Raw genomic sequence first — 14,749 nt, forward strand, 5'->3', positions numbered from 1 at the left:
GGATATTGGCGTGTGGGAGTGTGCACGTTGTTGTGTAGTAGATGCGCATTTTAGGAATTGTAGTTTATGGGGTTTGGTTTACACGCCCTGGCCAGGTGTGTTTGCTGATGTAGGAAAACCTTCAGTAGGAACCCCAAGTTTTTGGAGGAGGTTGGACACTCAAGGAGGAGTGCTCCAGTATTTTTACTTTGGTTTGTGTAGTAGTGGTTGACTCAAGGGCATGGAGCCCATTTTGTAGTTTGTAGTTATTTTTCATCGCAGGGTGTGCGTATGAAATCTGGGGTTGGAGGCCCTCAGAGTAGTGGTTTTACATGCGCTGTGGGTTACCACACAACATTTTTCCTCTATGTTGAGGATGGAGTTTTTGTTAGGAACAGAGTTTAGTCTCCTAAGTTTTTTTTTTCTGTTGTGCCAGGCAATGCTTTTGGGAGGTAGTATTAGTATTTTATGCACGCCAGTTTAATTTTGGTTTTGAATTGTGGCGGAGGGCACACAGATTGGAGGCCAGTGGTTGTTATTGTTGTGAAGTTGTGACATTTTGGATCAGGTAGGTTACACACCGGCATGGGTTTTATTGAATTTTATATTCAGTTGAAATTGTCTAATATTTTTAATTCGGAGCTTTCAGATCACACCACAGATTCACTCAAATGAAGTGAATAACTCTCAGAAGACTGCTTTGAAAAACATTTGCAGCCACTACAAGTACAACGTTGTATGGTAAGGCTTGACTAAAGCATGCTCAAAGTCATGGTATCGTATGGTAATGTTTATTTATAAAGCGCCTATACACAAGGCAAGTGCTTCAAAGCGCTCAAGGAGGGTGGGGACATGGGGACAAAACAACAGTCGTTCAGAGCCCTTGAAATTTTGAGACGATAATAGTCTTCACAGGCAGAGTAAGTGCAAATAACACAATTAACAGTTGAGACACAGCAAATAGGCCTGCCGACGATTCTGCAGTTTTACCAAGTGTAATTAAGGGGCGTAGACAGGGGAGAACAGACAGACAATCTTCAAACACGGTGCATTCGGATCGTGGAAGTGCACAGACAGTTCCAGGGGGGGTCCAAGTGCACCCAGTCGGTGGATACTAGGGTAAGTGCAGAGAGAGCCACTCTCTTGGGTCCTTTCTCAAGTGCATTGAGGGTGGGGTGAGTGAAGGGCGCTGAGGCAAGTGCAATAGAGGACTGGTGGGGTGCCAGGGACCTGTGAGACTTTGAGGTACACCAGGCGGCCAGTAAGTAATCTGTAGAGAAAAGGATGGAGAGAGGGAGAGAGAAGGAAGAGGAGAAATGGAAGGTCTTAAGGAGTTTCCGGAACTTAAGGAGATCAGGCTCAAGACGGAGGGTGGCAGGGTGGCTATTCCAGAGGGAGGCCCCTGCTGAGGATAAGTATCTCCATCCAAATCTCTGCTTGGAGAACCGGCTCATTCTCAGAAGGTCGGAGGTAGATGAGTGGAGGACTCGGGAGGGACAGTATTTAGGTATGCAACGTTGCAGATAGGTAGGTTCAAGGCTCCAGAAAGCCTTGTGGACAATGCAGAGGGTCTTCAACTTGATCCTTGCAGCCACAGGGAGCCAGTGAAGGGATTTCAGTGCCAGAGAGATGCAGTCGCTGGCGGCGGCACAGCTTGTCACCGACACACTGCCATCTTCAGCAACCACACCTCAGTCCCCCACCCCCAATCTTGCTGAGATATCTCGCTGGCACTGACTCTGGCTTTGTTGATTTGAATAGTCTGCTTGGGGCTTGATGTGGAACCCATTCTTGATCTGCCACATATCCCTTCTATGCAGTTTTTCAGTACGTGTGTTCTGCAAGTAAGTAAGCACGTTTAACGTGGGTTTGCGCACTGGTACATCTACTTACTTGGTTGGCAGTGTAGTCGGCACAGCACCTCGGTCCAGGGATCCTCCTCACCTGACCTGACTCCTGCATCGTGGTCGTCGCACTGCACTGCAGCATTCATACCATTGAGTTGACGATCGGATCGGTCAAGGGGGCACTTGTGGTGCTTGGTGGCGTGCTAATGCACATTGCACAGGTGCCAGCGCTGCCACCACGCCCATTCACCCATCGTGACCCTGACCCGGCCCCAAGTCCCAACCTTCACTGCGCCACCTGGTCTGCTGCTGCAGCCAGCCTTACTGCAGACAGTAACTAAAAACAGGACCGGTGCTATCACCAGGCAAGGCAGTAGTGTGGGGGGTGTTAAAAAAAGCATTTTGCAGCTCTAGCATTTCCAACATATAGGCAAGTACACAACCTTGCCTAATGATAGCACCGGCCCTGCCAGGGCCTCTAATAGCAGTCCCTGACAAATGAGGTGTATGCTCGTTTCTTGGAAGGTAAGACGTTATTAAGCATAAGTGGGGTGTACTTTTTTACTGACTCCTTCATTTTTTGAACAAGGGGTGTTTCAAATGAATGTTGAAAACCAGGAAAGTGGGAGTTTTTAAAACATGGAGACAACCATGGCTATAACATTTAGACGTGAGTGCTTCCATCAGTCCCAAACATCACTTGGGTGCAGAGTGAGCCTGGGTAATTGCTTTTTAACATTGTACACTACTTTACCAGAATTTCTGGTAAACAACAATGTTAAAAGCAGTTAACACTCTTCCCCCCAAGTCTGAAACCACACTTGATTGCATTATACTTCAGCAAGGATTGCATTATACTTCAGCAGAACATCTGATGTGTCCACTGAAAAGTTTAAGATTAAGCTACATCCCTAACTTTGTCTGGTCACCCAGAGGTAACATTTTAGCAAATGTCACTTGTGGCTGGCCAATCTACAGCAGCACTACTGTAAATTTGAAATGTTGATGTTTTACTGAACTATGGCACCACACACGTCTTGCTTGGTAGTTTTTAATCGGGAAACGTCTTTACTTCTCGTTGCCCTTGAATTGGGAACTTTTTTTTGGTGGTGGTGGTGGTACTCCACCTTGCAGCTGTACCTTCTGTTTAGCAAGCATTTCATTCTCCCATCCTAGTTGTGTTGCTCTGCCTTTTGAGGGAGGGCTACTACAACCTGGACGATTATAGAGCGGTGGAGTAGGGGCAGTGATGTCTTACTGGCAGTGCCAGCTGCTTACATTGGGCGGGGGGGCGCTGCCCCCTCCCACACCCACACAGAGAGAAGAAGGGAAGAGAGACACAGTCTCTCTTCAGTTATTTAAATATAAAACCTGTGCAGAGCGGCTGATTAATTATTTATTTATTAATCTGCCGCTCTGCAGCCTGAGCTGCTGGCCTGGCCCAGGCCGGCCTGCTAATGCGGCTGGCACGGGGCGCGTCGCGATTTAGTAAGATTTCGGCAATGTAGAGTGTGTGGAGCTCGTAGCTCCACGCACTCTACGTAACCATTTGCCCATTCAAGAGGCTGGCGGGGCGCTGGAGGGGTGGCCCTGCACTCTTGGTATTCTGCGCAAACAGCGTACCAGAGTGTCCTCTCCTCCTGACTGTGGGCCAAGCCCATGGCAACAACAGATTGTGGATTGTCATTGGCTGTTTGCCAGCCAATGACAATCCGTGTTGTGTGGGTTGGGCAGAGTCGGGTCCTGGGCACACGGTGCCTCGCCTTCTCTTCTAGTTCTTTCTTTCCAGGCCCTAGCCCCTTGGTGGTGTGGTGTCGACATTCTTTCGGGGATCCAGGCCCATCCACAGACCGGACATGCTGCCTCGCTGCCTGCCCTCCTCCTGAGCGACGACGCTGATGGAGTCCAGGCCAAATTAACAAGGTAAGTTAAGTAACTTGTTTAAAAGCTAGTAATTTAAATGAATGAACTCTTGGTCGCTGCTGAATGTTGATTCCTAATTCAGTGCCCGCCTGAATACGCGCGGCGGCCCGCACAATGGTCGTGTACTTGTGTGGGCCGCGGCGCACATTCAGGGTTGCAGTGCATGCTTCAAATTCTTAAGCTTGTAGGTTTGTAAGCTTGCACTGCCTGAGAGGCATACACTGCAACTGGGGACCGGTGTACATAGTTCTCCCCTGTTAGTCCCGGATTCGTGGTTGCTCTGCGAGGTACACACTTTGGTCGCCCCGTCCCGTGGAAACGCTTGTGTACAGGCTTGTTATAAAATGCCATATCATCATATATCATACCCTCGGCAAGGGTATGATATGATGATATGATAGCGTATGTCAAGTTCCAAGGTCGTTATAAAACGAGTCGATTGACTCTAACTTCTCTCCAACAATCACTCAATAAATAGTGCAGCACGTTTTATGCACAGCCCCCGGTAAGAGACCCACTCCACACCTACTAACGTGACCACCTCTGCGGCCCCATCGAGCAGCATTTGCTAAAGGGAGGGAGTGGGACAGTGCCTGTGGCCCCTGAGCGGGGCTCAGGGAGACCTTGTGCAGTCATGAGCCAGAGATCGGCTGAGGCCCACGTCACATGGGCCCCTGTGGCCCCTTATGAGAGGAGCTCGGGGAGGCCTTGTGCAGTCTCATGAGCCATAGATCGGATGAGGCCCATGACACACGGGTCCCCGTGGCACCTCATGAGAGGAGCTCAGGGAGACCTCATGCAGTCTCATGCCAAAGATCGGATGAGTCTCGTTTCACAGGTCGGTCATTGGCCAGCCCATCCTGGGTGCATGTGTCTGCTGTTTCCTCCTAAGCTGTGCATGCGTGCAGAGACCACTACTTTCACTGTGGGCTTCAGGGTCCCCTGTGTGTGGCCCACCCTCTGAAAACATCCACACAACAGCACTCTACCCTAGAATGGGGGACACACTGGGTCTGGTCAAAAGTTCCAGCAGAAGGGAATTATCGCCTTTCCCCACCAGTTTCTCACCCCTGGGAATCCTCCATGAGCAATGATGTACTCACAGGGCCCCAGGGATATCATCACCTGTGTGGCAGCAATGCCACCAGATAGACCTGCAGACCCGCCTGACCAATGTTCAAGGCCTAGCAGAAGTTTCAGCAAGTGTTTCCTTACACCAAACTGGCCTTCCTTTTAGTTTGCAGGAAGCACACTCGTGAAAGTGTGCATTTCACTGAAATCCTGCTGTACCCCTCTCTCACCCCCCAGCTTGCCTGTTGTGGAGATGAGGCTGTAGAGCGGTGAAAAGCCATCTGCATGGAGAAGGGGAGTGCATCCATGTGACGTTGGGCAATAATGCTTAAGCTGAGGTCTAGTGTTCACCACGAACACAACAACATGAAAGAATAACACATTGATGATGGTGAACTAGAACCCTGCTGCTCTGCACTGAAAACTCACACTGGGCCAATGGGACCCAGAGCAGCGTCAATCACCACAAGCGACAGCCTCATAACATGGCAGTGATCTTAAAAGTGTGAACACATCCAACGGTGCCAATACTGTGCCCGCGTCTGCTGTGCGGCCTGCAAGCTGTTTAACTGCAGCTCATGCGTCCTGGGCATTGCCTGGTCCTAGTGAACCTTTTCATTTGATCTCAGCGTGACTTAACTGTAAAACAGTGGGCACACTCACCATTGCTCTTTGACTGGCAGGGCACGCGCGGGGGATTTCTGGTGGGTCAAAAGAAAAAACAAGCCGAGGTGCATCCTCGTTTTTGGCCAAAGTGAGCTGAATCTCAATCTGCTTCCTAAATAATGGGGGTTTCCGCCATAGTAGTGCAACATTTTTAAGAGAGCAATTTAAAAACACGGGCAGGAGAATAGATTCACTGTCGGGGCCCACAGCGCCACCACCTAAAGATTAGTATCTGGCGCTAAACGTAGAAAGGAATACATATTAAAAAGCACTGAAGTTTGAAGCCAAAACAGAGAATACATGGAGATAAGTTTAAAAACAATAAGCAACAAGTAACATAATTGGGAGGGGGCGTTCACGTGGAGATTATATAGTTTGCATTAGATTTCTTTAGGAAGGGCTGATGGATGCGTGGGTTTGGGGGAAATGACGATGAAGGATTGGCTGGGCACAACAGCGGAGGGGGGCGAGGTGTGCCCCTTGTTATAAAACGTGCTGCGTGATGGAAATACATGGGCAAAAGGATCGGAGGGGGTGGGGTCGGGAATGTCAGGACGGCAGCAGAGGGAAAAAAGTTCTCAATAGCTGACACATTTGGATGAAGGGCACGCCGCATGGGATATGTCCGGCCACTAAGCCACCAAGGCAGGCACTCACAGGAAGCACTGGACGAGCGGGTAACAATACTCTCAGAGATCCCCCAGGGTTCGTCCAATTCCGGCTCGATGCTAGGGTGCTCACGAGGGTTACACGTTATTTATGCAATGAAAGAGTATGTCAGAAGCAAGAGGAACCAGACTGCAAGTGCTGCATAACATGTTCAGATTGTAAAAAGTTTCAACATTAAAATTCGGAAATGCATCTTTTGTACACGTTGCTTTGTTTTCAATACATTCAAATTCGAAAGCTTGAAAATACTTGTGTTTTCCTTGTTTCTTTAAGTTGCTAATGATTCCTCTCCGTGGGTGCCTTCCCTCTGTGCTGTGTCTTCTAAAGGCAAGTTTTATGCACACGTGCATAGATCATAAAACATTCACAATAAGGCGGCCATCAGTTATTTTATTTTTTTAAATGGTTATATTGCGTGTGATATCTGCTGCCTTGTTGTTGGTATAATTGGGGAGAGGGAGGCAGGGTTGAAGGCAGCTAGTGATCCTTTTGAAAACCTCTCACTCCAGGACTTTGGAATCATGGTGGGGAGAAGACTGCTAGATCGGGAGTTGGCAAGACAGTCCACATCCATCGAGGACCTGAGAATAGATAGTACTGGCTGCTACCTTAAAGCAAACATGAAATGTTCCAGTAGAGAGGGAGAGGCTGAAACAGATGAGATTTTGAAGCATGTTAGTGGGGATTGGGAACTTTCTTAGATTGCTTACCGAGCCAAAGTGTTCACTGGACCACACAGTGTTTGCTATCCAGATAAGAGCCAATTCGGTACGTGCCATGGTGGAGAAACAGGGACAGCTAGAGAGGGAGTAGATGGTAAGGGGGGACAGGGAGTATACTGGCTGTCTTGGATCTTTAACTATTGTGATGACAGTGTAAGTAGAGGGAAGTCTACATTGCAAAAAAATATATGAAATAAGTGAATAGAAAGGTGCAGATGCATGACTGCTGCATACACCATAGTAAAAGCTATTCTCAATACAAGCTGCTGTAAAATACACTGTCAAACTTGCACATGTAACAATAATGTACCACCATTAGTATGTAAAACCTAATGCTTTTTGTCATATTTCGGTGTTTTTTTTGGACAGTAAATTGCACATTTTGGAAGCCATTTTTCAAAAAATTTCCCGGGGGGAGAACTCCCCCGCACTCTCCTTCGGTGGTGTAGGCTTGTGTACTGCGCATGCACGCTCAAAAATTGCCCTGGGGAAATGTACGCGCCCCCCCCAGGTTTCAAACTCACCAGCCGCCACTGCTTACTGGAATGCAATTCGATGGCTTAAATCTCCTTCTTACTTGACTTTAGTATATGCAGTGCATGCTAGCCAATGTTTACCCTGTTCTGCGCTGCGCGTGTCGCCCCCTCACGCCCCCCCCCCACACTCCCCCGCGTGCCGTTGCACCAGGTGGGCGACTACATGCAAATTTGCAGCCATATAACTGCCAGTGATGTCACTTGCTGTATTTGGGCCCACCCCCGGGAAATTCATAAGTCGGCTCCCCTGGTTGCTGGTGTTGTAGTAAAAGATATGACTCCAGAAAAAGGGACGCTCCAAACATCTGATGCAACCTGACGCTGCTGACAGGAAATGCAGCTTCAATTATCACTGCACTCCGCTACTCAGAGCCTCTTTGTCGCGTCGGCAGAGAAAGTCGAGGGAAGACAGAAGTCAGCCGGAAGGTTCAGATGCCAGGTATCATCAAGGGAAAGTAAAAGAAAAGTATTGGGATCCCTCTGGAAATTGATATAATAATGAAAGGAGCCGGAGCTCCGTTTCAAACCGCCATCTCGCGTAGCGCTTAGCCTCACCCCGATTTTATTTGTTTTTTTAATATTTCTATTTTACTTTTGTATAATTATATTTAACACACCTTTGTTAATAGATTATTTTCCCACTCATGCCAGGACGAAAACTCGGTCGTGTTCATTAGGCCACACCCCTTTTAAGGGTGACTTAATTTACTTTTAATTCTCAGAGTTCTTCCTAAATCTGTTCTCGTGTATGTATTCCTCACTGACTCAATTTGCCTCCTCCCCTGCACCCCTTCAATTTCTTATCCCGTTTACAGCACACGGTGGGTGGGGAGGTCACAAAAATAGGATTTCGAAAAAGTTGGACAAGTACTTTGTGTATCATCTTATAGGTTAAAACCATGTATGGAAGTGAATGCCTTCATAGGAATGTTGTATTTACTAAACAGCCAGCAGATGGTGCTCGTGCCACGTGCCTAATAGACATTTCTCAGCCTAATCAGAATTTCACAGCTGAATGACTATGTGGTGAACATGTAAAATTGCAAACTGCGTGCCACCTGTAGTGTAAGAACTTTCTATCATCTTGCAGTGTTGTCATTATGAGGGCCAGGAGCGTGGAACACTACGAGGCTCCTTTGTGTGTGGATCCAGAGTTCTTCTTCGGCAGACAACGCACCTTTGAGCGGCACGTTACCAACTGTCAGGGCTGGACTGATCAGTGGAGATAAGACACTGCAGTTGGTTGAGCCAAAAGGTCTCGAATTGTAAAGATAATCACTCGCACTCGATATTAAATATATATTTGGTCTCCACCGTTAATCCTGTTCAGGGATAATCAACATTGTAGTGAACTCACTTCCTGATCGCGACACCATGTGAACAACGAACACACGCGAACCTTTTGATCAATCTTTTAATTCATTAAAATATATATATGTTTTCGTATATTTTCATTTCATTGCACATTCTCTTGTGTACTCATTGATTGTACCAGCCATTGTTAATTACATGCCACTTCCTGTACACGTTTCAGCCTAGCCTGGCTCATCATCAGGTGTCTAAAGAAGGACAAATAGAATCGGTTGTTTTTATAGCAACAAATGAATTCACATTAAATTAACAGGCCGATTCATTGAATAATTAGCGCGGCGCAAGTGGGCAAAAACGTGCGAATCGCAGTGGAATAGCGAAAATCGCAGTGCAATTGCGAAAATCGCACGAAAAGTAGCGCACGTCGATTCATGGAAGGCCGTGCGCGAGAAAACCAGCGGATGTGCGATAAAAAAGTGCGCGGCGCACGTTGGCGCACAGGCCATCTAACAGCGTGCGCCAGGTCACAGCGAAAATCGCACAGGCCACAGCGAAATTCGCACATAGCGCGGCGCACGCAACAAAAGTAGGCGGAACACGGGCGTAACACTCGGAATGGAGAACAACTTGCCAAAACGTGGGCGTCACGGGGGAAGTACAGGGCACAAGTGCGCGGAACGCCCACACGCTCGCCTACAACACGTATTCATGGAATAGAATAGGGCAAAGAAGCGCACGCTCAAACCAGCGCACAGGCACAAACACGACCGCCACAAGAAAGCAGGCGGTAGCGTCTCTGCGGCTGTAAGAAATGTGCGCCAAAAGGTGCGCCAACAAATAGCACCTATATACTGCCATGATGAATGTCCCATACTGTGGCCCTCCAGGAAAAATGACGTGCAAAGGGGTACCCACAAACACGGACACCCGCTGACAAAAAATACGTGTGCGTGTATACCGGGGTGCGCGGGAAGTCTAACACGCGATTTCAGCAGGGTACGTGCATCACAGGGGTTCGCGTGAAGTTATTCACGCGATCGGGCCTGGGGGAGCGGGCTACGTGTATTTCAGGGGTTCGCGTGAAGTTCCTCACGCGATCGGGCCTGGGGGAGCGTGCTACGTGTATTTCAGGGGTTCGCGTGAGTTTCACACGCGATCGGGCCTGGGGGAGTGGGCTACGTGTATTACAGGGGTTCGCGTGAAGTTCCTCACGCGATCGGGCCTGGGGGAGCGGGCTACGTGTATTCCAGGGGTGCGTGTGAAGTTCCACACGCGAATAGCCTGGGCGCGTGTATTTCAGGGGTGCGCGGGAAGTTCCACACGCGAATAGCCTGGGCGCGTGTATTTCAGGGGTGCGCGGGAAGTTCCACACGCGAATAGCCTGGGCGCGTGTATTTCAGGGGTGCGCGGGAAGTTCCACACGCGAATAGCCTGGGGGCGCGTGTATTTCAGGGGTGCGCGGGAAGTTCCACACGCGAATAGCCTGGGCGCGTGTATTTCAGGGGTGCGCGGGAAGTTCCACACGCGAATAGCCTGGGCGCGTGTATTTCAGGGGTGCGCGGGAAGTTCCACACGCGAATAGCCTGGGCGCGTGTATTTCAGGGGTGCGCGGGAAGTTCCACACGCGAATAGCCTGGGCGCGTGTATTTCAGGGGTGCGCGGGAAGTTCCACACGCGAATAGCCTGGGCGCGTGTATTTCAGGGGTGCGCGGGAAGTTCCACACGCGAATAGCCTGGGCGCGCGTGTATTTCAGGGGTGCGTGGGAAGTTCCACACGCGAATAGCCTGGGGGCGCATGTATTTCAGGGGTGCGCGGGAAGTTCCACACGCGAATAGCCTGGGCGCGTGTATTTCAGGGGTGCGCGGGAAGTTCCACACGCGAATAGCCTGGGGGCGCATGTATTTCAGGGGTGCGCGGGAAGTTCCACACGCGAATAGCCTGGGCACGTGTATTTCAGGGGTGAGCGGGAAGTTCCACACGCGAATAGCCTGGGCGCGTGTATTTCAGGGGTGCGCGGGAAGTTCCACACGCGAATAGCCTGGGCGCGTGTATTTCAGGGGTGCGCGGGAAGTTCCACATGTGATTTGACAGTGTGGGTCCTCCCAGGTGTACCCTGTACACCCTCCACGGCCCCTGCAGGCAGCCCACACCACAGGGGACTACCCTGCATCCCTGGTCATGTCCCGCAGGCAGCCCACCCACCACGGGCATGCCCCCCAGCAAAGGCACATGTCTCCTTGAACTAATGAACACCAACTCATGTCCCCTTGCACCCCCACCCCCCAGCACTGTGGGGCACCTGCCAGCAGGCCCCCACCCATGTCCAACTCATGTCTCCCACCACCCCCACCCCCCAGCCACCAGGGTCACCCTCCCCCACCCCCCAGCCACCAGGGGCACCCTCCACCAGGCCCCCACTCATGTCTCCCACCACCCCCACCCCCCAGCCACCAGGGGCACCCTCCACCAGGCCCCCACTCATGTCTCCCATCACCCCCACACCCCAGCAGTGCAGGGTCACCCTCCACCAGGCCCCCACTCATGTCTCCCACCACCCCCACCCCCCAGCCACCAGGGGCACCCTCCACCAGGTCCCCACTCATGTCTCCCACCACCCCCACACCCCAGCAGTGCAGGGTCACCCTCCACCAGGCCCCCACTCATGTCTCCCACCACTCCCACCCCCCAGCCACCAGGGGCACCCTCCACCAGGCCCCCACTCATGTCTCCCACCACCCCCACACCCCAGCAGTGCAGGGTCACCCTCCACCAGGCCCCCACTCATGTCTCCCACCACCCCCACCCCCCAGCCACCAGGGTCACCCTCCACCAGGCCCCCACTCATGTCACCCACCACCCCCAAACCCCAGCAGTGCAGGGTCACCCTCCACCAGGCCCCCACTCATGTCTCCCACCACCCCCACCCCCCAGCCACCAGGGGCACCCTCCACCAGGCCCCCACTCATGTCTCCCACCACCCCCAAACCCCAGCCACCAGGGGCACCCTCCACCAGGCCCCCACTCATGTCTCCCACCACCCCCACCCCCCAGCCACCAGGGGCAGCCTCCACCAGGCCCCCACCCATGTCTCCCACCACCCCCACCCCCCCAGCACTGTGGGGCACCTGCCAGCAGGCCCCCACCCATGTCCAATCCATGCCCCCCTGCACCTGGGTCCCAACATTCCCCAATCATGTCCGTAATGCCCATCCTCCCCTGCCAAAAAGCCCAACCAACTATCACACCCACCCACATATCAAAGGCAATTATATGTTACACCCCCAATTTAAATAATGCAATTGAACACATGTCTGTCACACACAATGGCTGCAAGTGAATGACAAAACACCCAACATGACATGCCTGAAAGCAATGAGATGATACGACACATTGAAGAATCAAAAAAAATATGTATTGAACAGCAAGTAGAATGGAAATGAAATAAGAAAAAACACAAAGCAAATCAAACAAAACAAGATGAATGTCCAAGAAAATAATCTGAAAAATTAAAATAAGCCAATGAAGAACCATGAAGAAGATCATCCTGGGTCCATGAGCCCAACCAAATTAAACCTAACTATGACTACTAACTAAAAACTGAACTATATACAAAAAAGTGGTGCATTGTCCAATCGCAACCAAAAAAAAATCAAAAAAACAAAAGAAACCTAACCCTAACTATACAACTATATACAAAGGCAGCGGGCTATTCGGACGGCTCACTGGTTGTTGTCATGGGCCAGGGCATCATCGAACTCCTGGTCAATGGCTTGGAGGCGGGCATGTTCCCTGGCCCCGAGGTCCCGCAGGGATAACGCAGTGTCAAGCTCAAACTCCCTGCGAAGACCCTCGAGGCACTCAGCCCGCCTCAGCGCCCTCCGCATGGAGTCCTCCGCCCTGACCATCGTGAGCCGTTCCTCCTCTGCCCGCTGCCGCTCCGCACCTATCCGCTGGCACAACCGCTCCCACACGGAAGCCACTCCCATTCCAGGGTTCTCCTGCCCTCCGGCCGATGCCTGCACCCCTGATGTTGATGGCCCCGAGCCATGATGCCTCCCACGTTGAGCCTGCTGCTGCCTCCGACGCAACTGCCTGTGCCAGCACGACGGCATCCAGGCTGATGGAAACCACCGACGCCGTCGTGCACGTGCCCTGCCCGATGATGCCGTCACATCCTCCATCTGCTGGGGTCCAGTTGCTGTGGTGTCCACCCCTGCTGGATCTCTGACTCCCGACTGTGGCAGGGATGGGATCCCCACCGAGCTGGCTGCATTGGTCGGGGCAGGTCCACAGGGGGCCCTGGTGGCATCTGGGCTGGAAGACGGCAAGGAGAACGACTGGTGGATAGCCTGCACAGAGGAGGAGAGGGCCGCCACATTGGCCAACACATGCAGGAAACCCCCGAACATGGCCGATCCCAATTGGGCCACGTCGGCACGGTGCACTTCGTGATGACGTGCGTGCTCCTCCCGGGAAGCACGCACGGCATCACGAATCACAGCCGTGCGCATCGCGACCCCAATCAGGACCTTCTCCGCACGGCCAGGGGTTCCCACGTCCGCAGGTGGAGGGGAGTCAGGTGACATGGACATCCCCTCTACCTACGGACAGGCCTGGGACGGGGCATCCCTGCTGGTGCATGGTGGTGCACTCACAGGGTCAGGGACAGCGACATGCACAGGCCCCTCCACAGTGACCTGTGCTGCCTCCTGCCCCTGGCCCTGGACTGCACCACTTGCACCAGCAGGGATGCCACCACCAGGCCCCATGTGTGCCCCAGTGGCGGCCTCCTCCTCCTCTGTGCAAACCACCAACCTGGATGGCTCCTCACCGTCTCCCACCGTAGCAGGCCCCTGTGGGGGCTCACCCACCCCTTCCGCTGCAGCCGTGGGGGCATCCCCGCCGCCTTGCTCCACAGCGCCGTCTCCGCCCTCTTCTTCACTAGCCGCTGCGTAGAGGGAGACAAAGAACACAAGCATCAGGGCACTGTACAATGGTCCCCTAGACAGGAAGCAATAGCAGATGAGCACCACTGTCAAAGTACACTTCCATCATGTCCCTCCACAACACATGGGTCAGTCCAGGCAAAACACACACAGTAACAGGCATGGTGCATGCCATGGACATTTCCATGCATGTCCAATGGACTCTTGAAACATTCAATGATATGTAACTCACATGCATCATGGCTCATGCCTATCACATGCACACACTTCACCTCAGTCACATCCATCTGGCCCCAAACACACCAAACACAGCGGATACAAGGGTAATTTGGCTGCTTTACTGAATCTGTGCATTGTCACACACATGTGTCATGCATCCATGGCATGCACAAGTCACAGACACGCAGTTCAGGCACACAGACATGGCTACCATATATGTACCTGGCATCAGCACCCATCCCTCACCCCCACCCATGTCCAGGTACAGAGACTGGCATGCTCTCATGTTCAAAATCTGCATAGGGCTCCCCATGCGGCATTTCAACACATGCAACAACCATGTGCATCACACATCACTGGTCGCACATGCATTACCATGATGTCCCTGCACACATACATGCATACATGGCCTATGGCACACATACAGGCAAGTATCATAGAACCAGCACACCGCAACATGCCCTGTCTCACACAGTAATGCATGGACACTTACCGCTCAACTCCAGACGGGCCTCCCTCTCAAGGATCTGGGCGTGGAGCGCTGGGCGTACGCGTTCCAGGACCCTCATCTGGATGGAACTCATGCGGCCCCGGCCCCCCTCCACGAGGCGCCGGGCCTTCACAAGGGTCCTGGACCTCAAGTCCTCCCAGCGCTTCTTGATCTTCAGGACGTCGCGGGTTGCCACCCCCTCCGCGTTGATGGCAACCACACAGTCGGCCCAGATCCTCTGCCGTCCTTCCTTGCTGGCGCGGGACGATCCAAAGAGGGCATCATACTGCCCCAGGACATGCTCCACCAGGACACCAACTTCCGTGACAGTGAAGCTGGTGCCCCTCTGCCCCTCTGGCCTGGGGTTGC

Source organism: Ambystoma mexicanum, chromosome 3q (genome assembly GCF_040938575.1).
Source record: "Ambystoma mexicanum isolate Mex_15411 chromosome 3q, UKY_AmexF1_1, whole genome shotgun sequence".
Classification (NCBI taxonomy): domain Eukaryota; kingdom Metazoa; phylum Chordata; class Amphibia; order Caudata; family Ambystomatidae; genus Ambystoma; species Ambystoma mexicanum.